Raw genomic sequence first — 17,928 nt, 5'->3', positions numbered from 1 at the left:
TTATCCCCATCCACCAAGCGAAGAACTCGAACCAAGGGCTCTGACACCTACAATTGAAAAATACAAATTACAAAAAGATCAAAATTTAAATAATGAAGTTACAAATTAGTAATGAGAGACTTGAATCAAGAATAACTAAAATTCAAAAAATTAAAGTTTTGAAGTAACAACCTTCACAATCTCTGCAGCCCTTTGTGCAAATTGGTTGTCAAAGACTATGCATGCGACAACCTCTCCTTCAAGCTTCTTTGAATAAGGTGAGTTAAGCCATTCTCCACTTACAAACATTTGTTTCAAAGAAGTCAATGCAGCAAGAATGCTTTGCAACGTCAAGAAAATCGTTGCAAACCTTGTGACACCAGCTCTCACCAAATCTTTCCCTTGCGTGTGTTGTCTTATCAAATTTAGGACCTGTTGTGACCATTTCACACATCGCCCCATTAAAATGGGGACCCCCTCTTTTTACTCGGTTTTGCCTGTTTCTCTCTCTGCTTTTAGGGTTTTGGGTTGGTGAGTTAGTCGTCTGGACCTGGGGTTAAGCCTTAGGGTTTCCGTTTTGATGTTTTTAAGCCAGAGTCCAGCCCATTTTTGAAGATTGTTGAGCTTCCTCTCGTAAGATGCAATTTTGAAATAGGGTGAATCTGTCAGGAGGTCAAAAGAGTCTGTCTAGGTTCAGTCGGAATTTTGAATGTAAGTTCGAATTTTTGCCTAAGTGTTGATGATGGAATTTTGAAATTTTGTTTGAGTGATTTTGGCCAAATTTTGGAAATTTTGATAATTGATCCCAGGCATTGGAAATAACCCAATTTTGCCTTGTGAAGTGACTAAGGTCCTAGAATCTTGATATTTTAGCCTGTGGAAGCAAAATCGCTCCTGTCCCTCAGCCAGGGACCAGGGCGAAAATGATATTTTATGCATCCTGGTTATTAATTTGTTTCATTTGTCTTGTGCAGGGTCGCCAGTAGATGCGGTCGAACGTAAATGGAAAGCTTTGAGGATTTTGAGATTTGAAAATGGCAAATTTTTGAAGTTTAAAGCCAAATCGCTCCTGTCCCTCACTGAAGGACCGGAGCTTGGAATCCAAAATTGCCTTGTTCTTGAAAGATTTGAATGATTTCGCAATTTGAGAAGAACAAAGGAAGTACATCTTATCAGTTGAATATAACTTGAAAGCACCATAATGAGGAAAATTGGCCCTAGAAGCAAAATCGCTCCTGTCCCTCTGCCAGGGACCAAGGCGAATTTTAGTGATAGCTCCCGTCCCTCTCCCAGGGACTAGAGCGATTTTCCTTATAAAACAAGTTTTGGGCAAAGATCAAGTAAGTGTTAAGTTTGAGGCAAGTGAAAGGAGGCATAACGAATCTATTGAAGATCATTTAGAGTTTGCAAGACATCAAATGAAGCCCATATTTGCCAAGTTCGCTCCTGTCCCTCTCCAAGGGACCAGAGCGATTTCTTCTCAAAACAAATTTCCCACCAAGTTGGAGCAAGGCCCACGTTAAAGATAAGTGAAGGGGAGCGTAATGAGCCCGTTGAAGACAAATTTGAAAGTTGGCAAAGCACGAATGAGCCTATAAATGAAAGTTCGCTCCTGTCCCTCAGTCAGGGACCAGAGCGAAATCAAGGTTATCTAATATTCCCCTCCAAGTTTAAGTCGCTCCAGGCCAAGATATAAGGTGGCAATGATGTTTGGAACGCCTCGAAGAGAAACCAAGTTGCAAGGACCGCGAAAAGTGATAGAAATGGTCAAGTTCGCTCCTGTCCCTCACCAAGGGACCAGAGCGAAATGTCTAAGTATGCCTAATTTTGAGATGCCACTTCCATTTCAAACGTTCAAAAGGGAGTAAGGAACACCATTTTATACTTCGAAGGCAATTGCAAGTCGATATGATCAAGGATTAGCACAATGAACAGAATATCGCTCCTGTCCTTCAGTCAAGGACCAGGGCGATATTCATGAAATCAATCCTTTTCTTTCTAGACCACGCCAAGGCAAAATTTCACAAGGTCGAATATGTCTTTGGAAGGATGATGGACAAGGAACCAAACGTCAAAAGGTGATCAACTTGAGCAAAGATGCAAAATCGCTCCTGTCCTTCAGTCAAGGACCAGGGCGATATTCATTAAACTAGTCATTTCCTTCAAAAAACGATAGCAAGGCGAAGTCATGCAAAGTCCGAAATGTCATTAGAAAGGTGATGAACAAGGAGTTAATGTTAAAAGTTGACAATTTGGAGCTAAAATACAAAGTTCGCTCCTGTCCCTCACCAAGGGACCAGGGCGAAAATCACTCAAGTATCAAATTTGCCTTGCAAAGAACAAATTAAATATGCGTAGAATGAATGGATGAAGTTATTTCTCGCCTTGTGACGTAAGTTGGCAACCAAAATGATCAAAGATCAAGGAGAAAAGTAAAGTTCGCTCCTGTCCCTCACCAAGGGACCAGGGCGAAAATGGTTTGAGAGACATTCATTCAAAAGATTGAATCGATCAAGCTCAAGGTTCCCAATTAAGATGCTAATTTGGACGTAAGGGAAGTGACTTTGAATGTAAAAGGCGTAAAAATCAAGATCAAAATGCTAAAGCGCTCCTATCCCTCTCCCAGGGACCAGAGCGATAAGGTTAATATCCATTATTCTCCCATGTTTTGGCGCCAACATCATTTTCAAATCGCATTAAATGCAAAATTTCGATAAAATTTGAAATATTTAATTAAAATTTGCATTTAATAAGTGCGCACAAGACATTTAATTAATTAATTTTGCCTTTAAAAAATCGAAACTTTTAAATATGAAGGCATTAAATTAATTAATTATTATTTTAAATAAATAAATTGGGGCGCTTGGGTTTTATTTATTTTTATATTTTGTAAAAGTCGGCCTCCTCTTTTTATTTAAAATTTATTTATTTGCAAAAGTCGGCCTATGGGGATTGAAGAGGTAAGCGCCTATAAAGGGAGGTGTGATATCTCATTTTAAATCATCATTTTATCATCCTTTCATATGCGATTTGGAAGGCAAGGAGAAGTGCGAAATTCCATCCAAGGAGGAGTGCGAATTTTATTGCAAGTGAAGCGAATTTGTCCTCAAGGTGGTGAAATTAACTAAGGAGGCACCTTTGCTAGAGGAGGATCGCATTGATACTTCAAATTTCGATTTTTGCCTAGGCGATTTCCTTATTTTGCTTTTTTAGAGTTAGCTCTCAAGTGAGGTATGACGAGGTCTTCCCTTGTCTTGAATTTTGAATATTGATCTAAATTTTGAATTTTGAAATTTTGAATTTCCTGTAGCTCAATCGAATTTAGGAAATGATAACTCAAAGACTTATCATGCAGTTTCCTAAATTCAATCTCTAATCTAATCTATGTTTATACATTGCAAAATCTATTTCTTATTATGAAATGTTGTGTAGGTGTTACGATGGCGACCCCAAAGGCGGGAGCATCCACCAGTCGTCCAGCTCTCATGAAGGAAGATCAGAAGAACGAAGAATTGGAGACCAAGATCGTGTCGAAGTGGAGCAACATTGGAGATACCAACTTGGGGAACTTCAGTACAAAGAAGTTTCGAGAGGTCCCTTACATTGGCAAGCCGTCACCTGTCGCAAGGAGAATAATTGAAAGTGGTATCATTAAGGCAGCCGGCTTCCCTCCAGCAATCCAGTGCCATGAGTTGATGATCGAGTGTGCTCGCCATTATGATCCACAGTCCAGATCGATAGTGTCCAAGGAGGGAGACACTTTTGCTTATCTTTCAGAGGAAGCTATCAGTGAAGCTCTTCACTTGCCAGAACATAAAGATATGATTTATAAAAGCTTAGAAGGAGCCAGGTCCATGTACGAAGATGATCCAGACACTTGCCTAAGCATCATCAATAAGAACTGGTTACTCAAGAGTCGTCCTCGCCTGAGCAAGATTCCGAACACACCACATAGGATTGACTTCCAGGAGGAGTACAGAGATTTGATAACACTGCTCAACCGAGTTACAAGGGCTCCTCAAGCCTTCTATTTTGAGAAGTGGATGTTCTACTTCATCCAAGTGATAGTTCAGGGAAAAGGAACAATCCATTGGGCTAGAATGATTAGCCATTGCTTGGACGTACAGTTAAGGAGATTGAAGGCTACCGAGTCTTTCCACATGAGTTCATACATCATATATGCCTTGATCAGAAGCTTTGAGTATGCAGGACTACCTCACAGGGGAGTGATTGGAAGAGGGCCCGGGGAAGTCAGAGTTTGTGATTCCTATGTTCACTTGCATCATCTGCCAGGAAGTAACTACAAGTTAGTCAATGATACATTCACGATGAACATCACCAGGACATTGCAAGGCGGGATTCACAACCGGCTATCTCAGGATGCACAAGAGCTTGTAAAGAGGTACGGTGCTTGGTTCATCCAATTTCAGAAGTTTACATATATTAGAGTTCATGGATGTCCTTCACCTCCCTACATGTTGCCGAGATATCCGACAGACAGAATAGTGTTACTTGAGGTAACAAGACAGTTGGCCGCTTATGTGAAAGCATTCAGACACAGACATGGAAATGGAGTTCCTGTGCCTATCATATTGGGGAATTCTGTTGAGGTATGTCCTAATGCTCTAGCCATGGATGATGCAGAGAAAGAGTTAGCTTAATATTCATTTTCATTCTTTGCCTTGAGAGAGAGCTTTGATCCATATGGGTATATAGAGGAGACAGTCGGAAGAAAATATAAGCGTGAGTTTCAGATAGAGGACTTTGTGATGAATCTCTTGGATGACTTGGAAGTGAAAAGAAAGATGCATTCTAGATTGCCTTTAGACCTTATCAGAAAATGCAAAATTTACAGAGTGGCCGACCAAGCTCAGGACAGTGGCAGACATCTCCAATCATCTTATGATCGAGAAAGCAAATCAGTAAGGCTAGATTGGAATGAACCCGAGGTTGTGGATCTAGATGCTTTGATGGCTCCAATCTTGTCTTGTACTCGCAGATGGGTTGATATGCAGCATCAGAAGTTGAGAGAGCAAGGCATATCTATGACTTTCACTTTGGAAGAGAGACCAGTTGAAGGAGGAGCAAGTGTAAGTGAGGCTAATCCTAATCCTAGAAATGCAAGCGAAAGCAACCTTCGAAGTGTAAGTGAGGGCAATCCCCCTCCAAGAGACTCGAAGAGGAAAGAGAGACCTGAGAAAAGAGAATCCTCCAAGAAGAAGCAAGAGGCCAACCAAGATCGTTCATCCAGCACATCTTCTCGACCTGAGAAGAGGACACTTGAGATAGAGGAGTCTATGGAATCAATGGTACAAAACGATAAAGAAGGACAGGCACCTCGAAGGTCACCAAGTGGGTCTCTCCAAGCTAATGAGCTACATGAAGATAAGGAAGATAATGAAGAAACATCTCCTCTCAGAGAAGAAGAAACATTGCCTAATGAGATACAGGTTAGAGAAACAAGGTCTGCCATTCCAGATTGGTTAAAGGAGAGACTAACAAGGGTGATTGTGATCGAGGACGAAGATAATGTGATTGATTTAGAGAGCCTTGTTGGAAATTCTCAAGGAGTGACAGAAAAGAGGAAAGCCACTAAGATGTCCAAGATGATCAGAGATGAGACAGGATCCAGGAAATTACAGATAGCTACACCAGCAGTGGACAAGTATGAAGGTGAGATCCTCGCAGAAGAATTTGATGTAGAGACATTTGAGCTTAGTCCACTCACAGCCGAGCAGACGTTGGATGATGCCACTGATTCATTTGAGGCACTTAAGGACAAGCTTAGAGAAGAAATGGAAAAGCATAGGAAGCTTGAGCGAGAGGTCAGTGCTTGGAGAGGCTACTTTAGCCATCTCAATCAGCCTTTGAGGCGTCAGGATCCAGCAGTATCTCCTGCGCAGGCACTTCCCCTCGAATCAGTTGGCGAGGCAGAGAGGGTCAGGAGTTTGGTTCAGCTTATGAGCTCATGGATTGACAAATCCCATACAGTTGCTATTGAATTTGCAACAAGGATGATGCAGACCATTCACCGAGCTATTCAGGTTCTTGAGGTCATCCATAACCTAATGATAACTGTAGCTGCCTTTGCTCATACTAAAGATGTTGTCATTCCTGTCTTGCAAGTAATCAGGCAAACATCAAGGAAGGTCCTAGTGCAAGAAAAGATAATGGATGGAGGACCTCATAGTTTACTTCAGTGGTCGACTTTACTCCAGATGAAGGAAGTTCTCTTCAAGGACATCAGTACTAGATGCAATCATGTTGAGGAGGTTATCCACCCGATCCAGGACAGAGTGTTTGAGGTACTACGTACTATTCTTGGCAAGAGGATCGAAGTTGAGACAGATGTGGATTTGCAGGAATTAGAAGATAGAGTCAAGGTCATCTTTTGCAAAGATGAGAATATTATTACAGATGAGCAACGGGACCAGATGTTTGCTACCATGCTCCTGATTGAGAAGACCAAGGAACTTGAACCTGAATGGGACGCTGCTCTTCTCAGAGCTTTCGATCAGGTCATCCACTTAGAAGAATGAATGAAGAATCTTCCCGAGATTCCAATTGTTGAGATCGAAGGAATCGTGTCTAGATTCATTGCATATGCTAAAAAAGAGCATTGGAAAGGAAATAAGATTCTAGATGAGAGGTTGTTATAGATGATGTGGCACCTTAATTGTCATTGGTCTATGTCTCCTAGATTTTCGTGCCAAATTTAATATTTGGCTATGCATTTAATATTGTTCAGTAAAAAGGGGGCTATTTGTAATAAACCCTAATTAGGGTTTAGGTGTCATAATCTTGGCCATTGATCTTATTTTGATCTGGACTGTTCATTGTAATTGAGGATGCTATATATACCCTCATTTCTTTTCATTTTGTAACTAGAACTAGAGATTAGATGTCAGCATTAGTGATTAGAGATTAGCCATTTGATAGAAGTAAGTATTTTTTAGCAAGATTGAGCTTTGAAGAAGGAATTTCAAACAATTGTTGTTCATGATGGCTTTGAGATCAATAAAATATTGAAGTTATGGTGTTTTATTGCAATTCTTGTGGTTATCTTCATGGTTGTTCGTTTTCTTGAATCATTCTCAATCAAGATAGTGTTTTAATTTGAAGGACAAAGTGTTGGACTTGATCGTCGGTGAGGTTCACTTTCCAAACCACTAGCTTCTTGCTGATTGTAGGAACGCCTTGCGTGGTCAACTGGATCAACTTGAATCACTTAAACTTTCAATCATTGTTGTATCTTGGACATGTGCCTTCGTGGTAGTGTTTATGATCCTTGATGAATTGAAAAATCATTTGTTACCTTAGAAGATCGCATCAATTTCAATTGAGTTGTTACTTTATGGCAATATTGAAGTTGGTAGAATCTTGCCAAGTCTCGTCCACATTGAGTCATTCTTAGGATTAGATTAGACTTTATCTCTTGCAAGCCCTACTCTTTTGATTTTTTTTGAGAGCTTGTCAGTATTAGGAAACCCTGTTCCTGCAGTTCGGATTTGGCGTAAGACCCCTTGATGAAACAACAATCACAACGACCACTGGTGCTTGTCCACATGTAGAGACCCTACTTAAAAGAACATTGAAGTCACCCTAACTGATCCTTGCGATATCTTCAGCAGTTAGAGATTCTATTCAAGAGAGGATAAGGTACCCTTGGGTATTTTATTCTGTGTATGATTGTGTACAAAATACACGTCAACAGGACCCAAGGGTGATTGTAGATATATTTGGTGATCCTCCTTGCATTTTCCACAACTGGAGTCACCCACTCAAGTTTTCCTATGTCCTCCAAAAGAAGGTCAAGGACATGTGTTGCACAAGGTGTCCAAAAAAGAGTGGGGTGCCTCTCTTGGAGGATTCTTCCTGCAAAAGAAGAATTTATTCTTAAGAAATATGCAACCAAGTAAAACAAAGCCCACAACAAATGAGAATATTGCTAATGCCTAAAGGTGATAATTCAAAAGGATTCTACCTGCTGACACATATGCTGCTGCATTATCTGTGATGATTTGCACCACATTCTCTACCCCCACCTCCATGATGACATGCTCCAACATTCCAGCCAATGTTTCTGCATTTTTCACCTTGTTGGAGGCATCAACAGATTTCAAGAACACTACATTGTCCTTGCAAGCGACCAAAAAATTGATGATGGTGCGGTTCTTGCCATCTGTCCACCCATCAGAAAGAATGGTGCAGCCATAATTTGCCCAATCAATTTTTTGATCCTCCATCACTTCTCTTGCCCTACCAACTTGCCATTGTGAGCAACATGTAAGTGCAAAGTGAAATTAGGTCTTAGTACACAATTTTGATTTAATAAACAAGAAATTTAAAAAATAATTAAAAATGAAATCAAGTGGACTATGTAGTAATTTACTAACCTCCCACTCAAATCTTTGCAAGAAGAGGCCTTGTACCCCTTTCTTGAAATTGTCATAGCAGTCACCAAATTCAGCCAATAAGCATTCTCCGCCACACTGAATGCAATGTTGTTGAAGTACCAAAAATCAGCAACTGCAATGTCAGTTTTCTCATGTAGCTCCTTATTCCATCCAGTGGCCTCTAATAATGGTTGTGCTCCAGGTGTGTTTCTGGGCACAAAATAATCACCTATGGACCCTACTCGTGGTGATGGAACTGGAGCAGTGCCAGGTACTCTACTAGAGGAAGCAGAAGCAATGGGCGAGCAGGAGCTGATGGTGGGTTTGCGGATACGTGGGCCACGCCGAGAGCCCACTATGCCCTCAAGTGCTTCTTGTTCCTCTTCAAGGTCAACAGAAACACCTTGAGATTCAGCTATGGCTGATCTCATGGCTAGCTTTGCCCTCTCCCTTTGCAATTTCTTCTCTTCCCCAGCTGCAAGTAGGGCATTCATTTGTCTTTTTATTTCTTCATTGGTCGCAAGGCATGCTCTAGCATCATGCCTATCTATTCCTGCAAGGTGGTATTTGAGGCGATTGATGCCCCCATGAAGTATTTTCTCACATTTTATGCATATAACTGACCCAGGATCGGGTCCCTCATAGGCACACCTCCATGCCCCATCTCTAGCACCTCTAGGACGGGTGCCTATATATCCAGATGGACATGGATCTAGTGGCCATTGCTCCCTTGCCATGATTAATGCTTACTTAACCTACACATACAAAGTGAAAAAAAAAATTAACATTTTAGTTAAACAATTTAGCAAACTGTCTAGTATCTACATTAGTTTAAATAAATTTAGACATCATTCAAAGTTTTTTTTCAAAAAAAGTAGGGTTTGAATTTTTTTTTGAAAACTAGATTCTTAAAAAAAATTGTGAAAATTCAACAAAACTTGTCAAATCTAGTGTCAAATCTTGTGCAAATAACTTAGAAATGATTTAGATTACCTAGGAATCATTTCTAATCCATCTAAATGCAACAAAAAATAAACAAATTGTTTTAAAAAAACATAGAAAAAAAATGCAAAAACTTACCTGGGAATCTGATTTTCCCTTCAAATCCCCTTCAAATCCACTTGGAATCACTCAAAAAGCACTCCAAATCACCTTGCAACTCACTACAAGTCCACTTCCCCCTTCTCAACCCAAAGCACAATCAAAAAACAAAAAATGCATTACTTTTTTAACGTTTTCTGCTAAAAGACCTAGGCGGCCGAGTTTTTTTCACGGACTCGTAGAGTTTTTGCCAAAAACTCGCCAAAAACTCGGCGAGTTTTTGGCAAAAACTCTGCGAGTTTTCTAGCAAGTAGAAGTGGTAACCACTCGCTAGGGTCAAAAACTCGGCGAGTTTTTGAAACTCGGCGAGTAGTCCATCTATGGTTTCAACTGTGCCAACTCTCTGAAGTAGACTTCTGGATCCTTCTTGTCAAACCTCTCTACTAACCTGTCCACAAAATCCTGGTATGAAGTCACCTGGTTATGCTGTAAGGTAACCATCCCATGGTACCACCAATCATGTGCAGCTCCCTCTAAATGTAATGTGGCATATTTGATTGCCTCCACTTCTGTCATAGGTCTCAGTGCCAAAAAGGTGTCAAGCTTGTGAATCCAAGCCTGCGCTGTCATTCTGCTACTACCATCAAATGTAGTCAAGGAAAGCTTGCCTGTAGCACACTTTAATTCATTATTCTGGATATGAGGTCTCCTATCCTATCTCACTGCCCTGTAGTGTTCTCTTCTTTGATTCACATACCTTTCAAATGTTATTATCTCATGCACCTGAGGAGCTAACAACTCCCACTCCTCGTTTGCAGCCATAAGGGTATCTGCAAATATAGGGTCAGTTGCAACCTCTTTTGCTGGAACTTCTTCTGGTTCAATAAATGTGGGACGTGTAGGTCTATCAGCTGTCCTGGACTGAGTCCTTTGAGCCCTTTGAGAACCAATAGCACTCCTTTTATCCTCTTGATCCTCATTCTATTTGTTTGGAGGATTCATGCGCTCCATCATAATGGTGAGTGCCTGTAATGCCTGTGCCACCTTCTGCTGCCCCGTGGCCATAGTCTTGAAGAACTCTCTAGTCTCCTCATCATCAGTTCCGTTCCCTCTGGGTGGGCTGCCTGCATGCCTATCACCCATGGTATCCGGTTGCCTATCTGCAACTTGTCCACTCTCAAGTAAGGCTCTCCTCCATGTGTTATACCTATGTTGACCAACTTCTTCTGGTTGCATGTAAATCCCTAACCCTTAGGATGGTAGGATTTAGCTTTGATACCAATGTAAGAACCCTCTAAGGCTCTTGCAACAGTTCACTGATGTTTTACTGAACCTGGTGCGTTTTGATTGTTTTTTGTTTGAAAAACTATTTCTGATTTTTTTTGTATTTTTTGAATAAGTTGCATAAAAAGCAAAAGCATAAACTGAAACATTATTTTTAGATTTACAAACTAATGAAATTCTGATCATAAGAGGTATTTTTATTCATTCAGACTCAATGCGTAATACAATAATTGTTCTCAGCAAACACATACCAATTTATTGAAAGATGAAGTCTGAAACTCTTGCTGGTTCAAAAAACAACTCACAGATCAGCTTGTCAAATCCCAGATAATCTTTAGATTTCTCAAATGATAGCATAGATCAACACTCCTTAGCTGGGCGCCCCTTTCTAGTATTTTATTTGATTTTTCAGTGACATGCAAGTATGAAATCGCCCCTCTGGAAGAGAAATAGGTACGGCTGCTGTGAAGGCTGCAAAAAGCAACTATTTTGCCCTCTGCAATAACCGAACCGATCTGCCTCTTCTCTCAGTACAAACCCCTGCAAACTCCTCTGTTGAAGCACAAATTAGAACCTTTGAATGAGATCCTCTCTGATTATCAAATTCACCAGATATTTCACTGGCTCAAATGATGAATACACAGAAGAACTACGTTCTCCAATGGCTGAAGCTAAAACCCTTCTCAGAGCTCAAGAAACTGAACAAGTCTGAAATCAATAATCAATGGCACGAAGAATAAAACTCACTCCTCCTTTCAACGCCAAACTTAGGGTTTGGCTTCTTTTCCTCTCAATCGCCAAGCTTAGGGTTTCATTTTTGGCGCAGCTCTCAAGAAGGTACGATTTTCACCATTTAAATGATTATCATTTAAATAAAATGGTGACTATAGTTTTTATTAAATATTCTCCAGATCACTATAATAAAAAGTGGCCCCCTCCCATGATGGCTCGACCCTCAAGGAAATTCACTTAAGTTATAATATGAAAATATATTATAACATTATAATATAAAGTTTGAACCATTAATTAAATGTTTGGCCACTTAAACATTAATAACTCTCAAAATATTTAACCTTTTCGCATGCCGTCTGAACCGGAGCCAACCAGAGTTTCCTGTGCATCCACAGATGACCCTCTACCCATCTCTACTAGCCTACGAGGGTCCACTGATAGGCTAATCAACTGCTAGAGTGATGTCTCTAGCTAGAAGGGGACATCGCATCATCATCCTCATTTGATGGAGCAACTGTCATTGTGGCATGTAAATCTTGAATATTCTCTAGTAAAATCAACGTGTTCGAACATTGCTCAGCCTCCCTGTTCTGTTCTGGCACTTCAACTTCCTTGATTGATGGGACATTGAGGGGTGGTGAAGGAATGATAGGTGAAGGGGTGGTAGTCTTTTGCTTCTTCTTCTTGACCTCCTGAATCTTCTTCCCTCTAGCCTTGACTTCTCTTGGTGTGTTCTTCCTTCGCTTGGGAGCTTGACTCTCCTCATCCGCATGAATCCTGATATCACTGATAGTCCTTTGATCATCTTCGGAAGTGGATTCTTTCTGTTTCATCTTTTCAGAAGTGAAGGCAACACCCATATCAACTAATTTGTTCATCTGAATATCTACCCATGCCCGACAGAAACTCAAGACTTCTGTCATCAATACATTCAAATCTATTTCTTCTGGTTCTGACCAATTAGGCAATAAAATCGCCTTCATTTCATTCTCATATTGTGGATGCATGTGGTCCTTATCATCTAACACCTGATCAGGAATGAGGAAAAGTCCACACTTCCTCATGAAATCCACTGACATCCTGGACCACATTCTTCTCTTTACTGCCTACTCGTCCATCAGGTTGGCCCAATAATCCTCTATGTCTACCTTGTGGATGAACTTTTCTCCCCTGATCCTTCCAACTTTTTTTGTTTGGATCAAATCTTTCTCTTTTCTTATATGTTGCAAATCGATAGAATGCAAGCTCTTCAACTGCCATGCTTGCTGCTAAGGCGGATTGGCAAACCTCCAATGTCTTCTCCATTGAAATAGGAAATGACATGCCTGTTCTGTGCTTTTCCTTCTGGATGGAATCATATTCCAAAAGCTGTCTCACCACTTCCAACAAGATCATTCTGTCAGAAGGATACCTAGGAAGCTTGTAGGGTTTAGATTGAAATCCATGAATCCTTAGGTATGTGAAAGTGGGAAACTGTATATACCACGATCCATATTTCTCTATTAGCTCTGTTGCCTCCTTGGACAACCTCCTTTGGACTTTGCCTTGCAACATTCGCGTGATGTACATAGTGAATACATCATTCACTCTCTTATAATCTTCAATTCGATGCATGTTCAATTGTGGATAGCGCACATAACTCCTGAATTGTCCTTGTCTGTTCCCGACTTCACCTCCGCATATCAATCCCTTGTAAGTAACAAATCGTGCAAGCAAGTACACCAAATAGGAAGTCATAGCGAATGACCTGGACCGCTCCACATTCCTTAGCTGAAAATCCAGATTGTCACTTATGATTCTAGACCAATTTATCAACATTCCTTTTAGACAATCCTGGATGAAATAGAACATCCATCCATCCATCGTATATTCAACCCTACGACATCCCCATCACTCGGTTAAGCAGGAATACTAAATCACTGTATTCATCTTTGAAGTCTGTGCACATGAGTGTCTTGGGAGCCTTGGAATGATGAGTCCTAGGATCAATCATCCACTCCTTGTTTACTATAGTCTTGCACGCATCCATCTTTTTCTTATATTTGTCTTCATATTCATCCTTAGTTATATCTTTCATGTCTGTTCCATGTGGAATTCCAAACACCTCAGCAATCGCATCCTCAACAAGGTAGGCAATGATGGCACCCTTAGGAGTCTTGATCATTCGGGAGCGAGGATCATAACATCGTGCACACTCCAGGATAAGCTCACTGCACTGTATGGATTGCGGGAATCCAGCGGCCTAATAAATGCCACTCTTCATAATGTTCACATAAGTTGGGGAAGGAATCTGGCTTCCAATTCCGAACATCCGTTGTCGCATCTAGCTCATTTTCAGGAAATGCATGTTCATGTCTGTAACCTCCTTCCATCTGGATGACATCTTGGATTATGGATAGAATCCCGTCTCAACTATCCTTTGTTGTTCTCTCCTTTCCTTGAGTCCGGACTTCGACATCGTACCTGTACAAAGCTAGAAGTTAGAACCTTGGAAAATATTCTTGACAAAATTTTTGATTTCCTAATGATTTAGACAAATTTGGGTATGGAAATCAGGAAAATAATCCACATTCTCAATAGATTTCAACAATAGATTGCAAAATGTGACAAGGTTAGGGTATAAAACCCTAGTGAAATTCATTAAAATCAATAATTATCAGACCAAAGTCTAAAGACACCTCCTTATACTTTGGAAATTTACTAAAATAGAGTGCAAAGGAGTATATTGAATCGGAATTGACTAAGGAAAGGTGTGAAAGGTTGTGTTTCCACACAAAACTATGTCTGAAGACACCTTCCGAGGTCAACAATGGCTGCCAGCAAGTCTGAAAACAACCTGCAACTTCACAAATTAATCTCTAAAAAACATGTTGCAATTACCCGAATATGCACAAACTTGATGAAAATCGATTTTCCAAGGCAAACATGGGGAAAATCTGAGTATGTATGTAGGGCTAGAAATGAAAACTTAGTCTGAAGACAAGTCTGAAATGGAGTTTTCAGACTTACCAGCACCCTTAGGAATGAAGATAAACTCAGAAAATGGCCCCGGAATGAAGCAAAAATGCTTCCCAAATGAAATCACCAAGTTAGGTAGGTGGCTGGAAATGAAAGTTTTCTGAGGACAACCCCCCTGCAATGAAGTTTCAGACCTGCAACAACTCTTAAAAGCTCTAAAAATTGACTGAGAACAACTCCAATCAGCCCTTTGGACAAATTGCCTTAGGTGGAATTTGGCTAGGAACAAAATGTTTGTCTGAAAATCGATTTTCCAGCCAGCAATGGAGGTTACACAAGTCTGAAAAAATGGAATAAATCCAGTCTGAAAATTTTTGACAGCAATTTCCCAGCAATGGCGCCACAAATGGTGAAGAGAATCACAAAAAAATGGAGGTGAAAACCTCCCAAAACAAAATCGCCTAACTCCAAAATGGTGCCACCCAAGGAAAAAATTGCCAAGTCTGAAAATGATGTCAAATGCTCTTCAATGGCAGCCAAAACAAATTGCCCAGCTAGGAAATGGAGGAAAATGCACAAGGAAATCAACTACAAGTCTCAATGGTGTCAACTTGACACTCAACCAAATTTGCCAGCTGGAGAAAATTCACCCAAATCAGCAACACACTTGGCAATAATAATAATATTATAATGCTAGCCTCCTCTTTTTAAATTTTCTTTTGCCTTTAGCTTTCACCACACAAGCAATGTGGGATAAAACACTTGTACTTGTACTTATACTTGTCTGGCAAAAGTCGATTTGCTTCTAGAAGGTGAAAATTTTTAAATGCCCATTGCAAATCATTTATTAATTGTTTTTATTATTTAAATAATCGTCACACTTTGTAAAAACAATTAAATTCGGGGCCCATTTATTTAAAATATTTCAAAATTCGAATAAAAAATGGCCAATAGGGGGAAAATCGATTTTAGTTGGGACAAAAATCCCAATAAAAATCATTAAAATATCCCCTTCAAGGAAAAATCGCACCATGTAGGGATAAAAATCCCTATCAAAAATTCATCAACTTGCACAAAATGGGTCCAAGGGAAAATCGATTTGGGTCTGGAATGAAAATTCCAAGTCAAACTTCGTCATTTAGCACAAAAAACTCCTATGGGGGAAAATCGACCCCACTCTGGATAGCAATCCGGACACAAAAATCTTCAAAACATTCCCAGTGGAAATTCGCCTAGGGTCTAGAATCATTATCCGCATAAAAACCACAAAATCTCATCACAAAAGGTCCTGGTGGAAAATCGCCTCATGTTAGGAATCGTCATAAAAGTCATCCGCAACTTCATCCACACTCCCAGTGGAAAAACGTGAGTTGTCAGGAAAATCTCCAACACAATCAAATTTTCAGTCATCTGGTGGAAAATCGCCCCTAGTATGGATTTTGAATGGTGGAAAAATGGGACATGTTTGGATTCTAGGGGAAATCCATGTCCAGTTTGGAGTTTGAGTGGGGAAAATCATGGGTACTCTGGAATATGAGGGGAAAAGAACCTCTAGTTTGGGATTTTGACCTTTTGACACTTAGAATATAGATTGTAATCCGGAAACTGATGATTTTCCACTCAAAACCACTAGGAAACTTCAAAATTCAATAAAACTCATCTGGACTTAGGCAAATTTACCAAAAATTTGAGCGAAACACAAGGACCTATTGGGATAAAGTGAAAAATCAACTTGAATAACTTCCTAGGAGCGAAAAAACAACTCCAAAAGGTCTTAAAACACCTTAGCACTTTAAAATCACCGACGAGGACGTTCAAAAACACGGTAATGCTGAAAAGTTCTACACTAATCTCAACTTTACGTGCTTGATCCTATAACTTCAAAAACCCTAAACTACAATTAGGCGTGATAAAAAATCCGAGACTCGGGCACGGGAAACTCAAAATAGCCCACTATGCTGCCAAAACCCTAAACTAAACAATGCAGGAAAGCAGGAACGAGGGGGTCCCCATTTGCAATGGGGCGATGTGTGAAAAGGTCACAACAGAAGTGTACATTGATGAACTATTCTTTTTAAATTCTACTCTCTGTTGGAGCATTGGACTTCGGTTCAAATAACCTAAGGACAAAAACCCTCTAGATCTGGAATTAGAGGACAAAACCTCCCTAATTTCCATCACTAGATTAGTGGATGAAAACCTTTTATTTCAGACCTAGACAATCTCGACAAGGGATTGCATATGAGCTTCACAATGACAAGCAAATTGAAATTATAGTGATTGGGTTTCAAGATAACTTCATATCCATATTTCAAAGTGACAAACTGTAGTTCAAGGTTTCAGTTTGGAATTTTTTATGAATTAAGATGTTTTATGGTCAATATTAATGGCTAGAACTCTCTGTAGTGGAGGAATGCTTAATATGTGGGTAAATGAAAGAATTTGTAGATGGAACTCATCACCATTGTCATTGCTTCCCTTGTTCTCTTCCTTTCCATTTGCCCTCCCTTAAATTTCAGAATTAGGGCATTAATTTCTCTCACTTCTTGGGGCACTTGAGGACACACCTTTACATCTTGGCCAACATTCTAAGCAAGGTGCAATTTTAACCTATTGATTGTTTTCTCATAGTAAACCTGCAAAAAATGCAGTATACCATGCTTTTGTCCTCTGCAAATGTACTGTGTTTCCATGTAGGGTCTTTCCCACTTTTGTATTCCATTGCCATTGCTGATTATGTACGTTGAAAAAACTAGAAAATTTTAGCAAGGTTTTAAATCTTTGATAACAAAATCTGGAAAAAAACATGAAAGGAAAAAAATTATAAAATTATAAAAAATTGCAGCAAGTACTTAAAACAATGCGAGACACGCAATGGATTTCAAAGAATTGATTGAATATCAGAATGAGCAAGACGCTCATAAATAATACAAGGATATTTACAAGAATAGCAAGTTTCTAATAAGAAACTGCTGAGAAGATCAAAGACGATCTGACTAAAATAGAATATACACTATTGAGCATTAATACTAAAATTGACATTATTTTAATATTCTATTACCCTCCCTTAATGCTCAATCTATTAACTACACCTATAGACCCCCTGAATTTTACAAATTTATCAGGACCAAGGGGCTTGGTGAAGATGTCGGCTGGCTGCTCCGAGGTAGGAACATACAGCAACTGGATGGATCCGTCTTCAACCAGCTGTCGAATATAGTGACAATGAGTTTCCACATGCTTGGTTCTTTCATGGAAGACTGGATTCTTGGCGAGTTTGAGCACTCCCTGATTATCACAGAACAAGGGAGTAGGACTTGCCTAGGAGACATGCATATCCGCAAGCATTCGTCGAAGCCAAACCGCCTCACAAGATGCCTTAACTGCTCCCCGATACTCTGCTTCTGTCGAGGAGAGAGCCACTGCCTGCTGCTTCTTACTAGTCCATGTGACAGCACCAGATCCCAAACTAAACACATACCCTGCTGTAGACTTACGGTCATCAACCGAACCTGCCCAGTCAGAATCTGTGTAACCA

The 17,928-nt window shown here is 40.0% G+C and overlaps 1 protein-coding gene across 3 annotated transcripts in view; it reads left to right on the top strand.

Moving 5' to 3' along the window:
* LOC131028172 (ubiquitin-conjugating enzyme E2 36) overlaps nucleotides 1–17,928 on the top strand; it is a 75,727-nt gene that overhangs the window by 41,271 nt on the left and 16,528 nt on the right. The gene's annotated exons all lie outside the window — the stretch shown is intronic.

This window comes from Cryptomeria japonica, chromosome 5 (assembly GCF_030272615.1).
Source record: "Cryptomeria japonica chromosome 5, Sugi_1.0, whole genome shotgun sequence".
NCBI classification, from domain to species: Eukaryota; Viridiplantae; Streptophyta; class Pinopsida; order Cupressales; family Cupressaceae; genus Cryptomeria; species Cryptomeria japonica.
This window is presented reverse-complemented; position numbering and strand designations above follow the sequence as displayed.